At 40.3% G+C, this 25,210-nt stretch overlaps 1 long non-coding RNA gene and 1 other non-coding gene across 2 annotated transcripts in view; one reads left to right on the top strand and one right to left on the bottom strand.

Moving 5' to 3' along the window:
• Positions 1-25,210, bottom strand: part of LOC122918503 — a 487,166-nt gene that overhangs the window by 434,631 nt on the left and 27,325 nt on the right. The gene's annotated exons all lie outside the window — the stretch shown is intronic.
• Positions 10,980-11,113, top strand: LOC122918961. Its single transcript, XR_006386732.1, has one exon. It is a non-coding gene; the product is annotated as a U4 spliceosomal RNA (small nuclear RNA).

Below are 25,210 nucleotides of genomic sequence, written 5' to 3'. Positions count from 1 at the left end.
ATCAGAAAGAATGAATACCCAACTTTTGTAGCAACATGGACGGAACTGGAAGAGATTATGCTGAGTGAAATCAGTCAAGCAGAGAGAGAGTCAATTATCATATGGTTTCACTTATTTGTGGAACATAACAAATAGCATGGAGGACAAGGGGTGTTAGAGAGGAGAAGGGAGTTGGGGGAAATTGGAAGGGGAGGTGAACCATGAGAGACTATGGACTCTGAAAAACTATCTGAGGGTTTTGAAGGGGCAGGGGGTGGGAGGTCGGGGTACCAGGTGGTGGGTATTATAGAGGGCACGGATTGCATGGAGCACTGGGTGTGGTGCAAAAATAATGAATACTGTTATGCTGAAAATAAAAAATAAATTAAAAAAAAAGATTTTATTTATTTACTTGAGAGAGTGTGCATGCTAGAGAGCATGAGTGAGGGGAGGGGCAGAGGGAGAAGGAGAAGCAGGCTCCCCACTGAAAGAGAGCCCAGTGTGGGACTAGATTCCAAGACTCTGGGATCATGACCTGAGCCAAAGGCAGATGCTTAACTAACTGAGACACACTGGTGTCCCTCTAGCACGTTTTATTACTGTATTTCCAATACTACCTCAGGGCCCACCATGTGCTCAGAGCTCAAATACTTACTGGATAAATGAATGAAGAGAAAGATAACAAATCCTACAGAAATGGAACGGCTTCCTCATGAGAAAGACAGACATAGAAATGGAAGGAGAACAGTATTCATTGTGACATCAAGCACTATCCATAAATCACCTTACCGAACACCTCACAACATATGGAAGTTGGAACTCCTCATGCCTCCTTCAAGAGAGGATAAAACTGAGATTCAAAACAGTTGAAGCAATTCACCAAAGGTCAGACAACCAGGGTCAGAAGTCACATTTGAGCAGAGATGAGTCTGATATCAGAACATCCACTAAACGGCTTAGAAACTTTTTCCTTAAGAAGCTTGTTCCATAAATAATAGAAGTCACTTGTTACTTAAATAATTGGATGCCAGGGCGGGGAAATAAAACAGTGATGACAAAAGGACAGGAAGGTCTGGGTATTTGGGGGAGGGGAGGGGTAAGGCAGCAAAGAAATGGAATGGGGAAAGTGACATTGTGCTGATGAGAAACACTGAAAAAAAAAATGGAGTGTGAATAATCAAAATGGATAACAGAAAATAAGGGGAGGGTGCCCTAGCAGACAAGGACCAAAGAGAGAACAAAACAAAACAAAACAAAACAAGAAGAAGAAGAGAGATTGAAAGAGAAAGAAAGAAAGAGAGAGAGAGAAAAGAGCACCAGGAGCCTATCAACAAGGGCAGGAAATGCAGAGCATTTTTGGAAACAACCTGAGCATTATCAAAAGCAAACCCACAGGGCCTTTCTGCACCTTCAGCATCTCCACTGCTAAACGAGTTACAGTAAAATCCAGAAGTAGGGCAGAAGAGGAGCTCTGCGTAGGAGTTCAAACCGCGTCAGCTTCAGGCAGGGGGATTGCCCCAGGGGACAGCCAGGGACCTGTCCAAGGTTTGAGAATGTCACCAGAAGTAGGCAGAGACACCGTCCCCACGGGGCAGACGGAGGGAGCACTCTGTCTGCAGGGGGGGCTCCCTGGAAAGGCAAAGGAGCTCGGGAGGGGGAAATGGAGAGCAAAGATGAAGTCGGGAGCGCAGCTTTGTGATTCTGTGACTGCGAATAGGACTGAGAGCTTTGACGGGTGGGCAGGACGCGGGTGGGGGAAGCGGAGCCGAGAGAGGATTCTAGGAGGGGAAACATCCTGAGAAAGCCTGCCAGGCGGCGAGGAGCCTGTAAGTGTGAGCGAGCCGCGCGTTCCCGCGGGGGTGAGGGGACGGATGAGGGCACTCACGCTGGTACCAGCAAGTAAAAGGAGGCCGGATCTCATACGTATGTTTTCTAGAGACTGTAAAAATCTCTGGGAGCTCTGTATCAATCGTAATCTCTAGCTGAGATCAGACTGAAGTTCTGCATGGAGGGTGTCTTTGAGATCACAGCATCATTTAAGACCAGATGGAGCCCAGAGAACCTCTTCACAGACCCCATAAAATAGGACCTGTGAATTCATGGGACTTGAGCAAGGATGTAGGACAAAAAGAACTACAGCATATTTTCTGTTGCTCAGTGATAGATAAGTTAAAGGATAATGCTGTTTATTATTAGGACATTTCTGAGAAGTACAAAACCAGCCCCCTCCCTCCTTCCCTTCCTTCCTGCCTGTCTGCTTGCCTTCCTGCCTACTTTTCTTCCTCCTTCTTCCCATTGCTATTACTAAATACTAACGATGTCCCCAGCACATAGTGAATGAACTTGACAGATGACCCTTGCTTCCTGGAGCTCCCATTCTACAGTGAAGGGAAGTCTCCTTCCCCAGTGGGGGTCTGGTTCAATAAACTGCACTTCACTCTCTTCCTAGTGAAGAAGAAAATGAATGGTTCATACTCAGTATTTATTTCTGTTTCCTGAGTATATTCTGAACCTTCCATAAAAGTAGCTAAGTTTAACAAGAATTAATTAAAATGATGTAAGTAATTTATAGCTGAGTAAACGTAGGGCCAAAACGTGGGAAAGGTACAGCCTTTGTAATAAAGAGGTACCATTTAAAATAAGTATGAGACACTATTCCATATTGACTGAATTAAAATTTTAAGTGTATCATAGGACACAAAGTAATAAATTGGTTCACTCAGACCGTATATAACAAGAGCCAGACGGTTTGTCATAGCTTAGGATTTACTCATCTCATTTTAATAAATACATTTCAAGAAAAAATAAACAATAAGGAATAAAACCAGAATTATCACTGTTTGTACCAGCTTCAAAATTTGACAGAAGTGACAGGACCAGCAGTTTCCACAGCTTCCGCAGCACCCCTACTTCCTGCCCATCTCCTGTCTTCACTTGCACTCTCTCTTATCACCCTCCAGACATCGGCCAGAACTTCCTATTAAAATGTCCAAGAAAATTCAGTCTACTCAGTTTAAAATTTTTTTTAATCAACAAATCAGAAGAGATTGTCTTCATGATAGAAATAATTCTTCCATTAAAAATGAACCTCAGGGGGTCCCCAGATGACTCAGTTGATTAAGTGTCTGCCTTGGGCTCAGGTCATGATCCCAGAATCCTGGGAAAGTCCAGTTCCTCGCTCAGCAGGGAGTCTGCTTCTCCCTCTGCCCTTCCCAATTCCCCGCTCCTGTGGTCTCTCAAACAGATGAAAAAAATCTTTAAAAACTGGATCCATTACAAGTTGGTTATTTAAATGACAAACTTCCTCTGGCATTCACAGTCTGATTTTTAAATTCATTATGTGAGTAGTTTGAAACAGAAAAGTGTTTAGAGAACTACCTGTTGAAATGTCATCGGATATAAAAATCGAATTCCCCTTAACTAATTGAAAAGATAAAGAGATAATAAAATCTTAGGATCCTTAAGCTCCCTGTCCTGTGATTGGGGGTGTAGCTCCTGGTGAGGGCCTGGATCTGAACTTGGGGAAGTGAGATGGCCTGGGACCTGTGTTTTTCTAAGATTTCTCTGCAGGGAAAAGTTCTGGGAAATACTAATAGGTGTTCCTCGGGGGAAAGCTTTGGAGGTTAAATTAGTCAGAAGAAAACTGAAAAATAAAAAGTGAAAAACTCTATTTCCCACAGGATTTTATGCTCTCTGTATTTCTGGAACTCTCCACTGAAGCTATTCACAAACTTATTCGATAAAGGAATCCTGTTCTCTCGAGACATCTGAAAGGTTAACTCCATACAGAAGGCACTCAGGAATACTGAGATTCTTTTTTTTTTTTTTTTTTTAAAGATTTTGTTTATTTGAGTGAGACAGAGAGCATGCACGTGCACAGGCAGGGTGGAGAAACAGAGCGGGAAGCAGACTCCCCCTGGAGCAGGGAGCCCAATGCAAGACTCAACCCCAGGACCCTGAGATCATGACCCGAGCCAAAGGTGGACGCTTAACCAACCAAGCCACCCAGATGCCCCCTGAGATTCATTTTTAATTGACTTTGTAGGAAAAACAGCCAATAAAGCCTTCACCAAAGGATAATTATTTAGTTCTGTCCTCTGATCCTTAATATTTTACATAACTGTAGTCACACACATATTATTTTATTCTAGGTTTCTTACTTGACCTCATTCCTCATTATTTCCAAGTATTATCACAGTTAACATTATCATCACCTCATACAGATAATTCTATATTTATAATTTTGAAATGCCATAGAGAGCACACCCATTCTCAGTGCAAGATGTGTGCACTATTACCGTTGAGCATCTGGGGTTCCCAACACTTTTCCTGTCCCAAAACACCTCAGGGACAAAATGCTTTCCCATAAGCAATAATGTCTCATTTTGGTGACAGTTACAGAATCTTTTGGGCCGACGGGCGGTGCAGGGTATTGTAATTGGTAGGAGATCCTCATATGATTTTCATTGACCTTTCCCTCTACTGTCCTACCTGGTAAGTGCTGTCTTAGACCCTGTAAATTAGACATGGTTCCAATCTTCAAGAAGTTTACAAAAAAATCATCAGTTACACACATAAAATAAACTATAAGGCTGGGTGTAAGATAAGATCATGTCATATAAAAACTGCACAGTACTGGGATATTGAGGATATTGTACAAAGATGGAAAATTATTTCAGCTTGGGAATTACAGAGTCCCACTGAAGGAAAGCATAGTCTTTGCTTCATCTCTTTCCTTCACCCCACAAATCCAATTCATGACCAAGTCTTACAGTTGCCACCTAAAAAATTAAACAGAGAACGTTTACTGAGGGTTCACTATGTGCCAGGAACATCAGGCACCTGACTCTTGTTTTCAGCTCAGGTCTCAGTGTCCTGAGATGGGCCCCACGTAGGGCTCCACACTCAGCGGTGAAGAGTCTACTTGAGATTCTCTGTTCCTTCTCTCTGGCCCCCCACTTTTGCACTTTCTCTCGCTCTCAAATAAATAAATACATCTTTAAAAAATTTTTGCTTTAAAAGTATTAGGCTATTTAGTACTTACAATGTCTCTGTAGGCAAAGATCTTTAGTCTAGTCTTCCAGAGAGAGACGGAGGACAGTGAAGTGACATTGCCAAAGTTCCCATTATCTGTAAGTGTTAAACTGGGAGGGTGGAGCCCGGGTAGACTGACTGTAGAGCCTGCATCTCTATCCCTGTGCCGTTCTGCCCCACCACTCACAGCCCTCTCTCTCTCTTCGAATCCACTCCTTTGCTCTCGATGAAGCCACCCTCATCTTCTGCTTGGACGTCTTTCTAATGGCTTCCTAAATGCTCCTCTTGCTTCCACGTTTTCCCCTCATGAGCACATTCTCCCGACATCACCCTGGATGATCTAAAATATTAATCAGCTTATGCCCCCCCCTTGCTGAAACTTTCAGCATCCCCCAACCTCATGTACAGTAAAACCCGAACTTCTTGCCAAGATTGAGTACACAAAGCCCAGCATGATCCAGCCTTCATCAGCTCTCCCACCTCATCTCACAGGAGCCTTCAGGTTTCCTTTCCCTTCCAGATCTTTCCATCCTCAGGGACTTTGCACCTGCTCCTCTCCACCTGGAATAATATTCCCCAGATGCTCCCCATGACAGGTTCATTTCCTCCTTCCAGGCTTCAGTCTAGCTGCTGTATCTCAGTAATGGCCCATCCAAAACCTGTCCTCTGCTCTTCCCTCTCAGAGTACCACATTTATTCCCTCCACGGCACTTTTCTCTGAAATATTTTTACCTGTTCACTTATTAATAAATTGTCCTCAGTAAACTATAAGCACCTTAAGGACAGGATACTGGTCTCCCTTATTCATTCCTGCTTTTCCAGCAACTAACACAGATCTTGGTACACAGTCAGTGCCCAATAAATATGTCTTGAATGAATGAATGAGGAACAGAAATTTATAAATATGCCAAATTGAAATCTTATGTGCCCAAGTGATTCATGGGTGCCTCAGGTTATAACATAACATAAAAAAAAAAGTGAAAAGGTAGGAAAAAATCAGTCACTGATGCCTTCCAGAATGGTGATGCACAGTGTCACGGGACACAAAGATCAAATGGATGTTGGAGATCAAGAACGTTGGGACTTGCTCAGTCACTGCGTTATTTTAGAAGCTATAGAAAATCATAATAGGAAGAAGAGGAGGAAGGAGGAGAAGGTCAGGGAGAGGGATGAGGGGCTAACACTGGCCTTGCTCTACATGTTTCTTAGGTGTAAACCCAGGGACTTCTGGCAACAACTACTCAGTTACCTACTGAGCACAATTAACTGTCCAAACTAAGCTTTAAAAAGAAGCATTTGGCTATATCTCATAGTAATATAGGTCAAGAGATTGGGCAGAGGGTTAGTAGTATTCAACTGGTGAACTTGTTATCAGAGGAGCTAAGAAAGCCTTGCTCACGTGTCTTTTTTTTTTTTTAAAGATTTTATTTATTTATTTGACAGAGAGAGATCACAAGTAGGCAGAGAGGCAGAGAGAGAGAGATAGGGGGAAGCAGGTTCCCCGCTGAGCAGAGAGCCCTGATGCGGGGCTCGATCCCAGGACCCTTTGACCATGACCCGAAGGCAGAGGCTTTAACCCACTGAGCCACCCAGGCGCCCCATGTCTGGTGTCTTTACAGTGACTGCTGGAAGGCTAGATTCTGCCTTTATGTGGTATTTCCACAGGGTAGTTGAACTTTCTACATGAAAGCTCAGGGCTCCAAGAGACCAAGGAAGGAAGTGCCAGTCTTAAAAGCGAAGCCAAAGCAGACTTCCAGTTTACAGCACAGATCAAAGCAACCACAGCTCAGTCCAGATTCAAGGGGAGGAGAAATAAATGCCAGTTTTTTTTTTTTTTTAATTTTATTTATTTATTTGAGAGAGAGAGACAGTGAGAGAGAGCATGAGCGAGGAGAAGGTCAGAGAGCGAAGCAGACTCCCCATGGAGCTGGGAGCCCGATGTGGGACTCGATCCCGGGACTCCAGGATCACGCCCTGAGCCGAAGGCAGTCGTCCAACCAACTGAGCCACCCAGGCGTCCCTAAATGCCAGTTCTTGATGGGAGAAGTGACAAAGAATTTGTGACCATTTAATTTGACATAATAATTCTCTGAGGTAGGAGTACTATCCCCTCCAGTCTTCAGCTAAGACTGAGGCCGATTGTTTGTAAACCCAGACAGGTCTCTGCCTTAATTTTGAAACTGGTTAAGTAGAGATGGTTAATACCTTTCCTAACTATGTTTTCCGGAGTAAAACAGTGAATAAACATCGAGTAACAGTCATGGGGAGCATACTGTGTTCACTATTGTGAGGGAGAAAATGAGGAATAAAACCCCCCAGTTTCTTATTCTAAATGGGAAATTCACTTGAAAATTAAAAAACACAAGGTACACAAACAAGTGAATAAAGAAAGAAGGTGTGGTGACCACATACAATTGAATATTCATCAGCCTTTAAAAAAGAAGGAAATGTTGCCATATACAACCACCTGGATGAACCTGAAGGACATTGTGCTACATGAAAGAAGTCAGTCACAAAAAGACAAATACTGCTTGAATCCACATGCGTGCTGTACCCACAATACTCAGTCTCATGGAAACAGAGAGTAGAATGGTGGTTGCCAGCTGTTAGGGGGAGCAAAACAAACTGGTATTTCAAATTCTTTTTTTTTTAAGATTTTATTTATTTATTTGACAGACAAGAGACACAGTGAGAGAAGGAACAGAAGCAGAGGGAGCGGGAGAGGGAGAAGCAGTCTTCCCGCCGAGCAGGGAGCCCGATGCAGGGCTTGATCCCAGGACCCTGAGATCATGACCTGAGCCAAAGGCAGCTGCCTAATGACTAAGCCACCCAGGTGTCCCTGGTATTTCTAAATTCTTAAATAAAAACATACACCATATATTTGAGGAACTAGTATCTGATCTATTATAAGTAATCCTCTAGGAAAAAACCACCAGAATGAGCTTCCTAAGATCGAGGTGCTGAACCTAACTGTTAATGGCTCGTGGGACTCCGGAGATGTCCCTTAACCTTCTTGGGCCTCTTCATCTACAACAAAGGATGACACTACACGACTGCTAGGTTTCCTCCCAAATTTGGGTAGCTATGATACAGATTTTAAAAAGGCTTTTGCAACATTATTCACAGGTGCTGTGGGACAGCTCCCCCCTCTAAAAGAGCTATCAGGTCCTGGTTCCAGAAGAGAAGTCCTATTTCTTGTTCAAGGTTGCAGCCACCTTTCCAGGAGGAAAAGCTCCATGATTTCCCCTTTGTGACATGGTATGTTCCACTCAATACACGGTGTCTGTCTTAGCTTTACTCCTAGATTATTTCAGCACCGCAAGTATACCGCGAGAAGAGAGATTATATGGTTATACCAGTCCCAGAGGCAGAAAGCAATATTGTTCACTGTGAATCTATATCCTGGGGAACTGAAGATACCAAAGCAGCTCAGCCACAATGAGCAAACACAACCTTAAAGAGCCACTAAAACAAAATACCATAGGCGGGTGTTTTAACCTGTGGACACGGATTTCTCATAGTTCTGGAGTTTGGGAAGTGAAAGATCAAGGTCCCTGCAGATTTAGCTCTAGGTGAAGGTCCTCTTCCTGCATGACGGTCTTCTTGTTGGGCACTCACGAGGCCTTTCTTCTGTGCATGTACATGGAGAGCAAGATCTCTCTTCTTCTTCTTATCAGGGCACCAGTTCCAACATGAGGGTCTTGCCCTCACCTAATTTAAACCCAATTATTTCCCAAAGGCCCACCTCCATCAAATTGGCCACATGCCAAAGGCCATCACATCGGGGTTTATAGCTTCACTATATGAATTTTGAAGGACACGAACATTTAGCCCATAATAACGTTTTTGCCCAACGGCTCCAAAATTCAACATTCACAAAAGCACCTGGAACACTCATTATCTCAAATAATGTGTACCAGGCAAAATTCTATTTCATGCTTTTCAATGGAGGATCAAAATACTTATCAGAGATAAGTACTCTGATAATACTTATCAGAGAAAAACAACATCAAACTTTCATTTTCCAGGCTCGTCACCACAACAAACACCTATTCTTGTCTTGGGCTTTGTAGAGTTCCCTTACATTTCCTCCGTTACTGGTTATCAGTGGGTTTGGGTATGACACACCTTCTCTGTCACTCACAGCCATAAAGGTAAAGGGGACAGAGAGAGAGTAAGACTCACAAAGACATGACTCATTTTTGCATCTTTTGGTTTTTGATCAAATGCCAACAGATGTCAAGAGATAAATGAGTGAGTCTTCAATAATGGGGTAAATGGAAACCAAGTAACATTAAGGGTAATTACTTAAGTTTCATTATTAATGTTCTTCTTCCTAAAATTGTAAATAAATGTAGTACAATAGGCAAAGGATATAATCCTAACACCTGGGAGTAGAGAGAAGTTGCACTTTTTGGCTACATGGGTGATGTACTTCCACATATGTAAGAGGTGAGGTAATAACTCTCAGACCATAAAACTTTAGGGTTTCATATCACCCTGGCAAATGTACATTTTTTTGAAACAAACTATTAGATGAGTTTCTCTTTCAAAATGTGCTCATTTTCTTTCCTTAAAAGCAGTACAAAGGGGAAAATGCTTTCTAAAATGACCTAGATTAACATCCTCCGCAACGTATCTAGGATACTAAGTTGGAAAGAACCTAAGAGAATCCAGTCTTCTCATTTTACAGAACAAGCAAACTATAGTTTAAAGATAAATGCCTTCCTTAGGACAACAGAACCAATGAACAGTTATGTTCGGCTATGTCAAGGTCTCCCAGAGCCTCCTGACAGATCCGTTTCCAGCATCCAGGATGCCTCCGAAGGTGGCAGTCTCAGCATTCCTAATCCTCATCCCGCTGGATCATGGCATTTTGAGAAGAGACAGAAGATGAAACAGTGGTCCTCCTTTATAAGCACAGTATCCTGACTGTAGCAGACACTCATGTTTGTGGAATGAATATACGAAAAAGTACATCACATGGAAGAGAAACAATTCTGACCTAACAAAAACAGACCCTCCCCCAAGTCATAAAGATGATAACCAGCAGGATTTCCCTAAGCGTTCTTTGATATAAGACTTGCCTCCTCAATAATAGTTTAAATCTGTGTGAGCTGGGACTATATCATCTATTTTCCCTCTCCCAAATCAGAGAGCCAAGCACGTTGTTACAAAAGTCGTATTTTTGATCCTAAAATCATAATATATAATAATCAGAAGATTATGCTGAGTGAAATAAGTCAGGCAGAGAGAGTCAATTATCATATGGTTTTACTTATTTGTGGAGCATAACAAATAGCATGGAGGACAAGGGGTGTTAGAGAGGAGAAGGGAGTTGAGGGAAATTGGAAGGGGAGGTGAACCATGAGAGACTATGGACTCTGAAAAACAATCTGAGGGTTTTGAAGGGGCGGAGGGTGGGAGGTTGGGGGAACCAGGTGGTGGGTATTGGAGAGGGCACAGATTGCATGGAGCACTGGGTGTGGTGCAAAAACAATGAATACTGTTACGCTGAAAAGAAACTAAAAAAAAAAAAAAAAAAAAAGGATTTGGTACCACTTCTTGGGGTGGTGAATGGTCTGGTAGATGAAGTGTTTTGTTATTGTTTTTACTGAGATATAATTTATATTCCATACAATTCACTCATTTAAAATGTACAATTAAGAACCCACCATTTGTACAACCATCACTCAAATAAATTTTAGAACATTTTCATCACTCCAGAAAGTAACTACTCTAAGCCATCACTCCATTTCCAGGCCAGTCCTCAGCCCCTGGCAACCACTAATCCACTTTGTCTCTATGGATTTTCCAACTGTGAATTTTTCATCTCAGTGGAATCATAAATATGCAGTCCTTTGTGTCTGTTTTCTTTCATTTAGCATAATGTCTTCAAGGTTTTCTCACGTTGTAGCACGTATCAGTACTTCATTCCTTCTTATGGTCAAATAACATTCCATTGTAGCTTTGCGCAGTGGCAGTATCGTAGCCAATGAGGTTTATCCAAGGCGCGATTATTGCTAATTGAAAACTTTTCCCAAATAACATTCCACTGTATGAACAGAGCATGTTTTGGTATCCATTTATCATCTGGTGGACATCTGAATTTTTTCTACTTGTTGACTATTATTAATAATGTTAACATTATTGAACATTCAAGAACACATTTTTGCAAGATGTAAGTTCTCACTTCTCTTGCATTTAGATCTGGGAGTGGAACTGCTAGGTCATTGGTAGATGAGATTTTATTTTATTTTTTCACTTTATTTATTTCATGTTATTTTATTTTATTTTATATTTTTAAAGATTTTATTTATTTTTTGACACAGAGAGAGAGAGAGTACAAGCAGGGGAGCAGCAGGCAGAGGCGGAGGAAGAAGCATCTCCCCACAGAGCTGGAAGCCAGATGTGAGGTTCAATCCCAGGACACTGCAATCATGACCTGCGTCAAGGGCAGACAGACACTTAACCGTCTGAGGCACCCGGAGATCACAGTATATGACATTTTAATATAGAAATATTTTAGTTAGCAGGGCATCTGTTGTGATTTTTCTGGGGAATAAGGCACTCTAATTGAAACAACAAATGTCTGAAATAAACTACTGCCAAACCTAAGCGAGAAATCTGTCAATATTTGTTGGACTAGCTTTAAGTACAGGGCCAATCCTTGCCATTTCCCTATTGTGGACTGCCCCAAATTCCCTAGTACATCTTTTCTATTCAATAAATCCACGGAATGATTCTGAAAATATACACTTAATATTCATAAAAGACAAAATATGTCTATACAAAATTTTACCTCACATTTCCTTAGATTCTTAAAGAGATGAGTTTTCTAGATAAGCTCAATGAAACTTTACATTATAAAGTTGAAATAAAATTACTAATTGTCAAAACTAGCAGACTGTTTTGGATCAAATAAAACAGTAGAAATATAATATGTGTGTTACACACTTTATACTCCATTGCAGTCCTCTTCAGATTCAATGGGACCTTTAATTTGGGTTCATTTTATGAAACCTAGAATGTGACATTACCAATTTTAAATTTTAATAGAAATTCACATATCTCTGTTTTCAGAAATCATCTAATCATATGTGCGAACTTAACTGATATTTAATGCTTGATCAGTAGGACAACATTCACCTGGTGTGTAGCATTGTTTATTTGATAAAATGTAATCCACATATGCTTCTGCCTTATGAGTTGGTTTCCAGGAACTCACTGTGGTGAAAACTGGGGCTTTCTGGACTGGTGTATTGGACTGTACCCTCCCTGACCTCCCCATCAACAATGCTGAAGATGACTCTTTAGTTGTGTTATCAAGGTAGCACTTGCAAGAATGTGGTGTGGGAACCTTGGGGATGGTGGTCCAGACTATCAGCAGTCTACTTCACCAGAAAGTACCTGCTAGTGATAAGACTTGTTCTTTATCTCTCTCTTCTGAGAAAAATTAAAGGCCTTTGTTGTTATTTACCAGGCTGATTTAATCCCTTGACTGTTGATCTTCAAAATATGATAATATAACTGAAAAATCAGGCACTTTCCTTTGTAGTAAATCTTCTGAATGGCAGAATAAGACTTAGCTGGTTCCCTAACTCTTAGTTCAACTAGGTTATGGTTGTCACAATAATTATAACCCCAGTACCCTCTCAATTGTAATCACGTAAAATATGATCCACCAGCCTGTTCTCTCATGGCCGAGTATTATTACTACATTCAGTTCAGAGATTGTGTGATACAGGGAAAAATGACTTCAGAATCCCTGAATTCAAGCCCTGGTTTTCCTTTTTGTGAGATTATTTCTTTGGACAAATCACAATCCACCAGAACCTCAGTTTATTCCTTTGTAAATTGGGGATAATTATAGTACAGCAGCAGCAATATATGTATTCAAATCCTATCTTCTCCTTTTCCTACTCAATAGAAAGACTCCATCTCAGCCTTCCAAGCAGGGAGTTTGGAGCCATTAGAATTGGACTGTGAACAGGGAGACCTGACCTTCAAAAATATTCTCTTTGGACCTTTCTCTCTTTCTGATATGGTAAACTCAGGTGATGTGTTGAGATGTGTTGTTTTCTTAGATTCCATATTTGTCTTTGTTGCATCTATTGATCAAACTAATCCAGACAAACTAATTGCCAAAGTTGTTTACATTTCCTAAAGAATTCAGCTTTCCTGAGTGCATGAAAATCATATTAAGGAGGGCACATATTGCATGGAACACTGGGTGTGGTTCATAGACAATGAATCTTGGAACATGAAAAAATAAAATAAAAAAATTTTTAAAAACCTCCAAAGTATAGGGGTTGAGGATTCATATGTCAATATCATCAAAGCCACCTATGAAAAAACCACAGCAAATATCATTCTCAATGGGGAAAAAATGAGAGCTTTCATCTATGAAAGGAACACAGCAGGGATGTCCATTGTCACCACTGCTATTCAATATAGTACTAGAAGTCCTAGCCTCGGCAATCAGAAAACAAAAAGAAATAAAAGGCATCTAAATTGGCAAAGAAGTCAAACTCTCACTCTTTGCAGGTGATATGATACTTTATGTGGAAAACTCAAAAGATTCTACTCCAAAACTGCTAGAACTCATACAGGAATTCAGTAGTGTCAGGATATAAAATCAACACACAGAAATCAGTTGCATTTCTATACACCAACAGGAAGACAGAAGAAAGATAAATTAAAGAGTGGATCCCATTTACAACTGCTCCTTAAACCATAAGATACCTAGGAATAAACCTAACCAAAGAGGCAAAGAATCTGTACTCAGAAAACTATAAAGTACTCATGAAAGAAATTGAGGAAGACACAAAGAAATGGAAAAACGTTCCATGATCATGAATTGCAATAACAAATACTATGAAAATGTCCATACTATCTAAAGCAATCTACACATTTAATGCAATCCCTACACCATCAATTTTTTTTTTCAAAGAAATGGAACAAATAATCCTAAAATTTATATGGAATCAGAAAAGACTCCGAGTAGCCAGAGGATTGTTGAAAAAGAAAGCCAAAGTTGGTGGCATCACAATTCCAGACTTCAAGCTCTATTACAAAGCTGGAATTATCAAGACAGTATGGTACCGGCACAAAAACAGACACAGAGATCAATGGAACAGAATAGAGAGCCCAGAAATAGACCCTCAACTCTACAGTCAACTAATCTTTGACAAAGCAGGAAAGAATGGCCAATGGAAAAAAGACAGTCTCTTCAACAAATGATGTTGGGAAAATTGGACAGCCACATGCAGAAGAATGAAACTGGACCATTTCCTTACACCACGCACAAAAATAGACTCAAAATGGATGAACGACCTTAATGTGAAACAGGAATCCATCAAAATCCTTGAGGAGAACACAGGCAGCAACCTCTTTGACCTCAGCCCCAGCAACTTCTTCCTAGGAACATCACCAAAGCAAGGGAAGCAAGGGCAAAAATGAACTATTAGAACTTCATCAAGATAAAAGCTTTTGCACAGCAAAGGAAACAGTCACAAAACCAAAAGACAAATGACGGAATGGGAGAAGATATTTGCAAATGACATATCAGATAAAGAGCTAGTATCCAAAATTTATAAAGAAATTATCAAACTCAACACCCAAAAAACAAATAATCCAATCAAGAAACGGGCAGAAGACATGAGCAGACATTTCTGCAAAGAAGACATCCAAATGGCCAACAGACACATGAAAAAGTGCTCCACATCACTCAGCATCAGCGATATACAAATCAAAACCACAATGAGATACCACCTCACAAGGCTAAATTAGATGGAATAGCTAAAATTAATCAGTCAGAAAACAACAGATGTTGGCAAGATTGCGGAGAAAGGGAAGCCCTCCTACACTCTTGGTGGGAATGCAAACTGGTGCAGCCACTCTGGAAAACAGCATGGAGGTTCCTCAAAAAGTTGAAAATAGAGCTACTCTACGACCCAGCAGTTGCACTACTAGGTATTTAACCTAAAGATACAAATGTAGGGATCTGAAGGGGCACATGCACCCAAATGTTTATAGTAGCAATGTCCATAATAGCCAAACTATGGAAAGAACCTAGATGTCCATCAACAGATGAATGGGTAAAGAAGATGTGGTATATATATATATATATATATATATATATATATACACACACACACACACACACACACACACACACATACACATACATATACACACACACAATGGAATACTATGCAGACATCAAAAGAAATTAAATCTTGCTATTTGCAACAACATGGATGGAACTAGAGGGTATTATGCTGAGTGAAATAAGTCAATCTGAGAAAGACAATTATAATATGATCTCTCTCATATGAGGAATATGAGAGGAAGGGTCGGGGGTTTGGTGGGTAGGGAAGGAAAAAATGAAACAAGATGGGATCAGGAGGGAGACAAAACACAAGAGACTCTAAATCTCACAAAACAAACAGGGTTGCTGGGGGGTGGGGGTTAGGGATAGGGTGGTTGGATAATGGACATGGGGGAGGATATGTGCTAGGGTGAGTGCTGTGAAATGTGTAAGCTTGATGATTCACAGACCTGTACCCCTGGAGCAAATAACACATTATATGTTAATTTAAAAAATTAAACACACACACAGGTGAGTATCCAATGAAAGTAAACCAGCAAAGCCTTTCTTGTTTACAAAAACAAATGAACAAACAAACAAAAACCCTCCAAATAATCCCAAGTTCATGCCTCTAACTACCTTCTTTATCTAACTCTCACATACCAAGCCAGTATGTCCCCTGCCCTAAATCATCAAGGGCCAACAACCAGGCAAATACTAGAGACACCACTCTTTTTTTTTTTAATTTTATTTATTTGATACAGAGAGAGATCACAAGGAGGCAGAGAGGCAGGCAGAGAGAGAGAGAGGAGGAAGCAGGCTTCCTGCTGAGCAGAGAGCCCGATACGGGACTCGATCCCAGGACCCTGAGATCATGACCTGAGCCGAAGGCAGAGGCTCAACCCACTGAGCCACCCAGGCGCCCATAGAGACACCACTCTTATAGCCCAGAACCCACCAGCATTATTCACACTAGCCTCTCCCTTACCCTGCCTTACTTCCCCACAGAAAGCACAATAATGGTTCTGGGCCTATGATTTTCCCTTGCTCCTGCTTCTGCCTCCTGACTATGGTATTTCTCCACGTGGCCTTACGTGATACACAATGCCTCTTGTTTCCAGGGGAACTACAAATAGCAATAAACTTTTCTTTCAATAACACTGACTTTTCCATACCATCACTAGTCACCTTTATAGATTAAGACCTAGGCACATTGCATGGAGCACTGGGTGTGGTATAAAAACAATGAATACTGTTACACTGAAAAAAATTAAAAATAAAAAATAAATTAAATTAAATTAAAAAAAAAAAAAAGACCTAGGCACAAATCAAGATGAAGGCCTTCTAAGATGAAGGCTCCTTCCTGACCAAGCACTGATCTTTCCATGACTGGAAAGTTGTTGTTGTTGTTAAACCACTGAAATTTTGGGGGTAATTTTACTACAGGTTAATTGAACCTGACCTCAATATAAAATCCTCACTTCCCAGGTTTATTTCAACAATTAGGGAAAAGCACAAGTATTCAAAATATATAATAATTCATGGTATGAAGACATGTTGAGAACAAAAAAAACGGTAGTTATTAGGATGATAATTCAAAAGCAATGTCTAAAAATAATGTGTATAAACAGAGGAAGTATGATCTCCATCAAGTGAGAATAGTGGAAGAGATTTTTCACCACATATGGAGCAGATATTTGAAACCTGACCTAAACAAGGAATTGTGATATGTATAAAAAATACACTTTGGCAGTTTTGTCAAAGGAACCGGGACTCATCTGCACAGAAACTGGAAACAAGAATAAAAATATGTGCTCTTGGGACACCCGGGTGGCTCAGTTGGTTAAGCAGCTGCCTTTGGCTCAGGTCATAATCCCAGCGTCCTGAGATTGAGTCCCACATGGGCTCCTTGCTTGGCGGGGAGCCTGCTTCTCCTTCTGCCTCCATCTGCCAGTGCTCACTCTCTCTCTCTCTCTCTCTCTCTCTCTCTCTGACAAATAAATACATTAAAAAAATCTTTTAAAAAAAATGTGCTCTCGGTAGTGGCACTTTGTGCTGAAGAGATCACACAGAGGACAACAATGGACCCCAACGAGTGCTCATATCACACATTAGGGCAGAGGCTGTAAGTTATAGGCCTTGCTTTACTGTGCAGTTTCTTCTTCATGGACAATCTACATAGCTAGGAGGATTTATTTAGTAAAACGTAGTGACTTAGTTTATATGACTTCACAGTTTACAAAGCACCCTGTAACAAACATTCTAACGAAAGCCTTATGAAGTGATCAGGGAAATCGTATGCTGTAGGTACACAGAAGAGAAGAAAGTTTCCTGTGTAAAACAGCAAATGACTGCCCCTATCCACTCCATAAACTCCTTCCAGAACTTAGAGATTATGTTTTTCTCTAACTGTAAAACAAGGGAAAGAAAAGAAAAAAAAAAAAAGCAGAGGCCAAAAGCACTGATATCACCTGAAGCTTGTTAAAAATCAGAAGCTCATGGTGGTGGGTATTAAGGAGGGCACGTATTGCATGGAGCACTGGGTGTGGTGCATAAACAATAAATCATGGAACATGAAAAAAAATTAAATAAAATTAAGATGTTTTAAAGAAAATCAGCAGCTCAGGCCTCACCTCAGATCTGCTGCACCTGATTCTGTAGTTCAACGCGAAGCCAAGGTGCTTCCTGTGCACATAACACTTAACAGCATTGTTTTGTGAGAGTATTTATAATTGTGTGCTGAGATTTGGGAACCTTTAAATTGAACTAGAAAAAAGTAGCAGGTAAATACCAAAAAACAAGCCTAGACTATGCCTGTAACTAATTGATCGGGAAACCTAACCCTTTTAGTGTATTTGCAGTATATTCTGAAAGTGGAACCCATTAATGGGAAAGGAGACAGACTGCTGGAAACTAGAAAAGAGAAGCCCGAGAAGTGATGTTTTCGCTTCGTCTTCTGTGCTATCTGAAAAAGATGACACTCTGACTTACCAATCTATATATTTGCTCTGAGCAATGTAGGATACATCTGATCACCAATGTTGAGTGCCCCATATAATATTCTCATAACCTAACTTTATGTTTTCCATTCAACCTATTGGTTATAATTTGACTTCCCCTCTCATGTAATTTTTCTACATGGAGAGAACTTGACCAAACAATCAGACCAAAACATTCTAGATCACTGGCAATTACACCTTCCTTTATAACCTAATATGCCAGCTGCCTAATCTCAAAATCAGTTGATTATGAATGTGGTTAGGATAAACAAATCTACCCAAGCCCATAACTACACAAATAAAACTTGATTTTTTTTTGAACACTGATAACCACTTCCTAAAAAAACAAACCATGTGGTGCTATGGCAGAATGGCCACATGATATGTTGGGATAATGATAACAAATGTTTATTAAATACTTGGTATATTCCAGTGTGGTTTAAATTTGAATCTCCCCGATGGCTAGTGATGATGAACATTTTCTCATGTGTCTGATAGCCATTTGTATGTCTTCATTAGAGAAGTGTCTGTTCATGTCTTCTGCCCATTTTTTGACATGATTATCTGTTTTGTGTGTGTTGTGATACCACCTTACACCAGTTAGAATGGTCAAAATTAACAAGACAGGAAACAACGTGTGTTGGAGAGGATGTGGAAAAAGGGGAACCCTTTTGCACTGTTGGTGGGAATGCAAGTTGGTGCAGCCACTTTGGAAAACAGTGTGGAGATTCCTTAAGAAATTAAAAATAGAGCTTCCCTATGACCCTGCAATTGCACTCCTGGGTATTTACCCCAAAGATACTGATGTAGTGAAAAGGAGGACCATCTGTACCCCAATGTTCATAGCAGCAATGGCTACAGTTGCCAAATTGTGGAAAGAACCAAGATGCCCTTCAGTGGATGAATGGATAAGGAAGATGTGGTCCATATACACTATGGAGTATTATGCCTCCATCAGAAAGGATGAATACCCAACTTTTGTAGCAACATGGACGGGACTGGAAGAGATTATGCTGAGTGAAATCAGTCAAGCAGAGAGAGTCAGTTATCATATGGTTTCACTTACTTGTGGAGCATAAGGAATAACACGGAGGACAGGGGGAGATGGAGAGGAGAAGGGAGTTGAGGGAAATTGGTGGGGGAGGTGAACCATGAGAGACTACAGACTCTGAAAAACAGTCTGAGGGCTTTGAAGGGCTGGGGGGTGGGAAATTGGGCCAGCCTGGTGGTGGGTATTGTGGAGGGCACGTATTGCATGGAGATCTGAGTGTGGTGCATAAACAATGAATTCTAGTACACTGAAAAGTAATTTAAAAAATAAAAAAAATTAACAAAAAAAAAACTTGGTATATTCCAAAAGAGCTTTTTCTCTGTTAAGTCACTTAACTCTCATAAGTCATGTGGTATTATCCCCATTTCACAGATGAGAAAACAGAGGCACAGAGTCATTAAGTAACTTGACTAAGTTATAAAGTGACAGAAAAGAATTTTAATCCAGGCAGTCTGGCACCAGAACCTGTTGTCTTGACTGCTCTGCTCTATCGCCACTATCCTGTCTCTCAACAGTTATCACACACTGGACTCTTCCTCTCTACTTCCTCTACCCATCCTTTTTGGATTAGCTTCAAAATCATTTATAGAAGTACCAGGAGCTAGAGCTCTTGATACAGCCAGGAGATTAAAGAACCAAACTTCAGTTGGTGACTCTTGCCCCTGTGTGGGTGAGGACACTCCCCTGGGACTTACAGATTAAATACAGACATGCTAGATCCTAAGAAGACATTCTCTACCTTGGACTTATTTCTCCCAGTCTTGAGATTGAAATGGTACAGAAGCCAAGCCTGGATAGGACTAGGGCAAGAGCAAGGGGACAGTTCACTTTGGTGGGGGCTTAGGCAAAAAGGTATCTGATTAATTCAAAAAGTAACTCTACCGGAGTTTGTGCCAAGAATTTAACAGAGATAGAGAATGTGCTTTGCCTTTCCTGGACCTCTCTGGGTATATTTCTCTTGGGATGATCCCAGGAAGTGGCTGTGGCCACACGAACCTCTAGGATTTGTAACCCTGGATCTTTAGTGAAATAATAGCATTATACAAGCATAGCAGAAACAATGTCATTTCAGAAATAAAATGGTAAACTGGCATGGAAATCTTTACCTTCATCGCTATGAGAAAGGCAGAATGGACCTGTAATGAGTTCTCTCTGGTGTCTACTACAGCCTTTGTAGTCATCAGCTATAAATGGCTAGGACTGTCCATTCTTGTGACATTAGATCAGTGCTTTACAATATTTTTCTGCCCAGCATATCTCTGTGAAACAAAACCTTTCTCTAAGTTAGAGTCACACTTCAAATGAGATTTGTAGAAACATACATGTTCCCATTCCTTCCAGCACTTTTTTGTCTCCATGTAGAAAAATTACATGAGACGAAAAGTCAAATTATAATCCACACGTTGAATGGAAAACATTGTCTATGAAGTTGTGTTACTCAGCATTGTTAAGAAGCGTTTAGCAATATGCTGAATAAATGTCATTGCCCTAGGAAGAAAAAACCAAGTTAGTAAAAATGGGCAGTAGGGAGACTTCAGGATAAACTTAAACGAACCTGGACATTTAACCAGTTCACACATGTCTAGTGACTGATAACAGAGCTTCTATTTCACTCCTGGTTCATGGCAATAGCATAGTCAAATAATGTACAAAAAGGCAATACCTAAAACTTCATTCTATGTTTGTTAGAAAAGTAAAATATTTTATTTTCTGTTCATAATTTATAAATCTTCCAAAGTTTCAAAATATTTGCCATCTATCTATTTATGCTTACTATTATGTAGAAAACATTAGAATAACTTCCCAAAGGTGAGGAGGGACCACTCCAGCAAATGAAAATGTTACCAGTTAATATTAACTAATTTCTTTATAAATACTGATCCAGCAGTTGATGGGCTTATTTGCTATTCATAAGGAGTTGTACAAGCTACTAATTATGTACTTTTTTACTATTTTTTTTTAGAAACTAGATTCAGAATTTCCAGAACATGTAAAATAAAACAAGTTATCCATTTTTAACTTAATCTAGAGTATAAAAAGATCAGCCAAAGATGACTTCCTTTCTGACAGTTTAAAGTGTTTTATGCATTTCTGAACCACTGTTTACTTTTTCAAAGATTTAAGAGTTTAAAGACTTAAAAAATGACTGATTTGTGGGGTGCCTGCGTGGCTCAGTCAGTTAAGAGTCTAACTCTTGATTTCAGTTTGGGTCATGATCTCAAGGTCACGACTTTGAGCTCCCCCTCAGGCTCCCTACTGGGCATGGAGTCTGCTTAAGGTTCTCTCTCTTCCCCTCCTCTGCCCCTCCCCCCACACTTGCTCTTACACTCGCTCGTGTGTGCTCTCTCTGAAAAAATGAAAAAAGGTTGACTTATGTGCAATCATTTCACACTCTGATGAAATGTAAAAGATAGTTTCATGATACACCAAGGAGAGACCAGGTAGTCTGCCACTTCAAAACGAGACTCAGCAAATCCTAAGCGGACAGAGAATTTTGAAGGTGGGCAAGTGCAACTGTAAATGAGGAGAGCTCAATGCCATAAACTAACCAGCAGAAACAGCAGATGGAAACAATCAATGTGCAGGAGTGTAGCATGTGAAATAATTTAGAATTATGAGAACGGCAATACAAATACTCGGGATAAAAGTGAAAAATATCTTCTCCCATTCCGTGGGTTGCCTCTTTGTTTTTTTTGACTGTTTCCTTTGCTGTGCAGAAGCTTTTGATTTTGATGAAGTCCCAAAAGTTTATTTTCACTTTTGTTTCCTTTGCCTTTGGAGACATATCTTGAAAGAAGTTGCTGTGGCTGATATCGAAGAGATTACTGCCTATGTTCTCCTCTAGGGTTCTGATGGATTCCTGTCTCATGTTGAGGTCTTTTGTCCATTTTGAGTTTATCTTTGTGTATGGTGTAAGAGAATGGTGGAGTTTCATCCTGGGTATTTACCCCAAAGATACAGATGTCGTGAAAAGAAGGGCCGTCTGTAGCCCAATGTTTATAGCAGCAATGGCCACAGTCGCTAAACTGTGGAAAGAACCAAGATGCCCTTCAGTGGACGAATGGATAAAGAAGATGTGGTCCATATACACTATGGAGTATTATGCCTCCATCAGAAAGCATGAATACCCAACTTTTGTAGCAACATGGACGGGACTGGAAGAGATTATGCTGAGTGAAATCAGTCAAGCAGAGAGAGTCAATTATCATATCGTTTCACTTATTTGTGGAGCATAACAAATAGCATGGAGGACAAGGGGTGTTAGAGAGGAGAAGGGAGTTGAGGGAAATTGGAAGGGGAGGTGAACCATGAGAGACTATGGACTCTGAAAAACAATCTGAGGGTTTTGAAGGGGCGAGGGGTGGGAGGTTGGGGTACCAGGTGGTGGGTATTATAGAGGTCACAGATTGCATGGAGCACTGGGTGTGGTGCAAAAATAATGAATACTGTTATGCTGAAAATAAAAAAAAACAAATTTAAAAAAAAGTGAAAAATAATGAGTGGATATAATAATTTTAATAACTATTAAGATCAGCTAGAATGAGTTTGTCGTATACCTTGTATAACTAATAAGAAAAGCTGAAATGAACACTTGTACATTTGTATTTTTATGCCAAGCAATTATTTTCTACGTTTCAAGGACACACTGAACCAAATCACTGGATCAAATCTGATCACCAAATCAGCATCCAGAGGTTTGTATAAGTTTATTTTTCTACTGAGAGCCTATTTCCTATATCTTTGCCAAATCTGGAGATTTTGCTAAGCAAAAAAGTCCTATCATATTACTTTATCTTTTATTTCCAGGGCAGTTGAAGGCTCTTGCATGTTTCTTTCTTTTCTTTCTTTCTCTCTTTCTTTTTTTTTTTGATATTTTATTTATTTATTTGACAGAGAGAGAGAGACACAGTGAGAGAAAGAACACAAGCAGGGGGAGTGGGAGAGGGAGAAGCAGGCTTCCCACTGAGCAGAGAGCTCAATGTGGGGCTCCATTCCAGGACTCCAGGATCATGACCTGAGCCGAACGCAGACACCCAATGACTAAGCCACCCAGGCGCCCCCTCTTGCATGTTTCTTAAATTTTTCTAGTTTAAGAAATGTTCTTATGCCACCAGTCCATTTTTCTACTGAAATATTCATTTTTCTCTAATTGACCAATAAAAGCCTTCAAATATTCTTGCTACTTATATGCTATATATGGTAAAAAAAACTTATTTCATTATTGGAAATTTGCCTTATGGTTGATTTAGACAACTCTGGTCTATTTGAGAGGCAGGCAAATGAACTGTATAGTCCGTTTAGGCTCAGAGCTGCGAGTCTCTATCTGGCTGACTTGACACACTCACTGGCTTTCATTGGCTCTTCAAAGATGGAAGTCTCCCAAGGCTCACGCCTGGGCCCTCTACCTTTCTCTCCCCACACCTCTTCCTTCATAAGTTCACATACTCCAGTGATTTTCACAAGTTTAAACTCACATTATTGCTTAATCTATACTACTGCTCCTGACTCAGTACATCCCATAAGTCAGTAATATGGTTTTTATGCCCGATGAACCTTTAAGATTTCATTTGTTCCCTCAAATTTATATAGCACCTCTTAAGCACACCTTGGAAACAGAAGTACTATGAAGCGTCAAGATCTCACATTCAAAGATTTCAAAGCAAAGTCACCCCACAAACCAACCTTCCTTTCCAATTTCTTTTTTGTTAATTGTATCCCCAACTTTCTGCTCTTCTATCTAAGAATGTCATAATTCTTTGCTCTCTGTGTCACCACAAGTAATCAGTCTCTTAATTTTTCCTCTAATGATTCAAAAATTAATTCTCCTTTTTTTTTTCCAGATTGCTGCCATTTTGGTCCAAGCACTCATCATCTGACACCTGTTGAATTGCCATGATAATTTCCTAGTGGCCCCACTGATTCCCATCTGTTTGCCACTTCAGCGTGTTGTGTATTTTGTGCTGGATTATTCTTCCTTTAGTATGGCTCTGAATATGTCATTTCTCTCAAGAATCTCAAGTGCTTCCTTCTCCCTGTGGAAATTAGCCCGAAATCCACCAGCCCCTCATTAGTAAGTTGATTCTATCTATCCTAACTCGTCGCCCACTACTCCACTCTGGAAACACGATGTTTGCTTAGAGTTAGCATTGTGTCTGCATTATCCTCCATGTAAGACTTCTCACTTTTGCTCATCAATTCTGTCTGGTTATATCCCTCACTTTTCTTATCAGTCCAAATCCCGTATACCCATCTCTTCACAGCACAACTCAAGTCTTCTCTCTTCCAGGAAGCTGATTCCAACTAAAACTGTAGTTTGTTTTTCTTAGTATTGAAGCAGACTTCACAGAGTACCCTCAAGGACTCTGAGCCTCAAAAATCTCAAATTCTGTTCAACAACCATTTATTGAATACTCATTACGCACAATGCTCTCCTGAGAAAAATGAATAGAACTGATCCCTCCTCTCAGAGAGCTGGAGCCCATTAGAAGGGACAGGTGCAAATATCATTTCATTCAAATACGTGAACCTCTAAGATGGAAGTCTACACAGTGTTGTGAGACTGAGAAAAAAGAAGTGTGTCATCCGGCCAAGGGTTTAGGGCAAGCTTCCAGAGGAGGCATCGTGAGACAAGAATATAAAAGATAAGTAAGAAAAAAAGATGTCTATTAAGACAAAGAAAGGTGGAAAGGGAGTTTGGAAAAAAGGGAACAAAATAAATATAGCCAGAGACATAATCTGTAGGAGGGGAGTGAGGAGTTAAATAAAAGCAGTGACGTTAGAGTATAATGTAACGACCAAGTACTGGTGAGAGATAAAAACAGGAAGCAACCAGAGAAAGTGAGCCAGGTGTGTAGGGGTTTGTAAGCGACTTTAAGAAATTTGCACTCTACTCTGGAAATGATGAGGAGCCCCTAAAAATGTTTAAACAATAAAGTTAAATGCTTGGGTTTTGTCAAAATTTCTTTACTTTGTAGAAGACCAGATTTAAGGAAAGCGAGACAGAAGACAGAAGACTATATATTGCAAGGCTCCAGGCAAGACAGGATAAGGGAC

This window comes from Neovison vison, chromosome 10, assembly GCF_020171115.1.
Source record: "Neovison vison isolate M4711 chromosome 10, ASM_NN_V1, whole genome shotgun sequence".
NCBI lineage: Eukaryota > Metazoa > Chordata > Mammalia > Carnivora > Mustelidae > Neogale > Neogale vison.
This window is presented reverse-complemented; position numbering and strand designations above follow the sequence as displayed.